Source organism: Diaphorina citri, unplaced genomic scaffold (assembly GCF_000475195.1).
Source record: "Diaphorina citri unplaced genomic scaffold, Diaci psyllid genome assembly version 1.1 scaffold567, whole genome shotgun sequence".
Classification (NCBI taxonomy): domain Eukaryota; kingdom Metazoa; phylum Arthropoda; class Insecta; order Hemiptera; family Psyllidae; genus Diaphorina; species Diaphorina citri.
Genome location: NW_007378001.1, coordinates 49,112 through 52,112, shown reverse-complemented (window position 1 = coordinate 52,112; position 3,001 = coordinate 49,112). Strand labels below are relative to the sequence as shown.

The following is a 3,001-nucleotide window of genomic DNA, read 5'->3' as shown; positions in this document are numbered from 1 at the left end:
AATGATACTGCTACATGTCGTAACTCTGTGCAGGGCAAATTGATCATAGCTGATGATAGAGGTAAGTAGGTTCAAATGTGCTGAGTGCTCAGTAAAGTTCTCTTATAGCCAGACCCACAATTTAAATTTGGTTTAGATTTTCAACTTTTAAATTGAGCAACTTGATTGGCAAAAAAATAATTAAAATAAATAAATAAATAGACTCAACTTATGAGATTGCTTAAGTTAAACCAAGTTTAATCTCTTGATTAACATCCTTCCCATTAAAAAAAAAGACATTTTTTTCAAGAAGTTTTGATAGAGGGAACTGTAACTGCTAAGGTCTTATCATCCTGAAATTAAAGATAGAAGGAAGACAGGATGGGATAAAGCCAGCTAGTCCGAGAATAAACCTTATCTGTTTTGGATAAAATCCACTGTCTAGTAGGGAATATTTTCTTATTTTTCATTATTATTTTGACTTTGACCCTTATGTCATAAAAGATCTAACCAGGTCACAGTGGTTACAGTGACATAGGGCTTTTATTAAAACTGATGGCCCTACTTATACCAATACACCTTCACCCTTATTCCCAGGTTATGTATGTGCCAGAGACCTTGTACAAAGTAGTGGATGTTGCACTACTACGCTGGAATCACCTCAATATCCCTGTGATACATGTAACACGGAGGGTTGTTGTGTGACCTATGAGTATTGTGTTGCGTGCTGTTTGGATCCTGGAAAGGTAAGTCATGTTTTTTTATATATATATAAAGAGGTTGGATAGAGGGAATTGTAACAATGTAGGTGTTATCTTGCTGAAATTAAAGAGAGAAGTAGGACAAGATAGGGAAAAAATCAGCCGTTCCAAGAACAAACCTGATCTATTTAGCATGAAGTTTGCCTCCTGGGAATCGAACCTAAAGCTTACAGCTTACAAGGCAGGTGTACTACCCTCCAAGCTGACTAGGTTGGTGAAAGGAATTTTATCCTCAACACAACGTAGCCATTAAAGGCACAAAGCTTATAATAGAAAATCAACATTAGTCTTCAACATTGTTTGTTTGGGAGCACGGTGTAAACTTTTCCTTCGTACCAATAATTAGAACCTCTGGTATAACAACAATGCTCTGTGGATAGCCATAAGATTTATAGTCTTCTAGCTTTTCCATTCATAGGGGTCAGTGTCGTGGGGTTAGATTTGCAAAAGGGTAAGCTAAACGCCATGTACAGTATACTGATCTGCTGGTGGTGTAAACTTTTCCTTCGTACCAATAATTAGAACCTCTGGTATAACAACAATGCTCTGTGGAGAGCCATTAGCTTTATAGTCTTCTATTCATAAGGATCAGTGTCGTGGGGCTAGTTTTGCAAAAGGGGAAGTTATAAACCCATATACAGTATACCGATCTGCTGGTGGTCTCAGAATCCAGGCTTGATCCACAAAAGTGGCGGCACTATTTGGAGAAAAATTACGATTTTTTCGATAAATTTAAATGAGAACCGAATTTAATAATCACTTACAGCTTACGTCATCGAAAAAATAGGATAGGAGGTGAGAAAAGAACCTTTTTTCCCTTTTAGGCGCCGGAAAAGAACCTTAAGAAAGGAAGGAGATCAGTTCTTACTTGGCTACGACATCGACACTGGTAACAGTCATTATCATTATTTATGTTTAAGTTAACCTTAACGCTCAAATGAGACATGACTTTATGACTCATGTCATGTCATCTTCAAGATTCTTTATCAGGCGCGGAGGCATTGATCTTTTGAAAGGGGTTTGATAGAGGGAACTGTAACTCTTGTAACAGCGAAAGACTTCTCGTCCCGAAAACGAAGAGAGAAGAAAGATAGGATAGGAAAAAGCCAGCCGTTCTGAGAACGAACCTTATCTGTTTAGGATAAAGTTCGTCTCATGCGGGAATCGAACCCGCGACCTAAGCGCTTACAAGGCAGACGCGCTACTTTCCAAGCTAACTAGGCCTGCAAAAGATGTTGTGATAATCATCTTTTTTTTTCATGGTTCAGTAATAAAGTTTAAATACGGTCCCGTGGAGAACTATGAAACTAAGAACAATACAAATTGAGACGCACCCTGATTTTAAGAAGTACTGAGGTAGGTTTTTACTTTCCTTATATGCTAATGTACCTGCTATTGCTATCATATAGGTAGGGTATACGTATACATATTCTATTCTACTGTCATAAGGTAGGGCTGATGGTTAAATGTTATTGGGTTGCTTTGTTTATGTGTACATAGTACCTACACCATAATACAATACGATTCTATTGTATGAGGCATGAGGTTTTATTCACCGTAATCAGGTGTGGCAAGTTTTAATTTTGCAATGGCAATGCGACTAGTGGCTATATCTCTTTATGTATTGTATATCTACATAAAGTACATAGAGGTGTAGGTAGTTATCTACATAGAATACATAGGGAAGGTAAATAGATCTGCATTACAGCATCTGTGCAAATACGGGTGTATTTTTCCTGCAGTGAGTTTGGACAAGTTATGCAGTTATTTTTTATTATTTTTATTTATAACCATATTGAGAAATTGAGAATTATCACGCTAGCACATAGTATTATCATACAAAATTTAGGTAGGTACATTACTTCCCTTCCTATAGGATAAGGAAAATAAACGTATGAATGTTAATTACAATTTCCCCGGTTTATACACATCACTAAATTTCATTGAACTGACTCGGACTCGAACCACCAAACCTTCGGCACTGATTCTTCTGGTTCCCTGGGTTGACTTGTATTGATATTTGTGTTCAGGTGTCTTGATCTAACATTTAGCTCAACTTTACATAGTAGAGATACCTACCTCTCGGTAAATATCTATACCTCCCTTAATGAAAAACTCTTGTTAACACTTTAACAAAAATAAGTTAAATTAAAAAAAAAAAAAAAAAAAATGTACAGAATAAAATGTACATATGTAGCAGAATTGGAAATTGTACACATCTAGTCGAATTGTACGTATGTTAATATTATATACCTACAGTC

General features: G+C 36.4%; 1 long non-coding RNA gene across 1 annotated transcript; it reads left to right on the top strand.

Moving 5' to 3' along the window:
- LOC113467846 lies at positions 1–725 on the top strand. Its single transcript, XR_003391787.1, has 2 exons — positions 1–61; positions 577–725. It is a non-coding gene; the product is annotated as an uncharacterized LOC113467846 (long non-coding RNA).
- Positions 726–3,001: the final 2,276 nt, after the last annotated feature.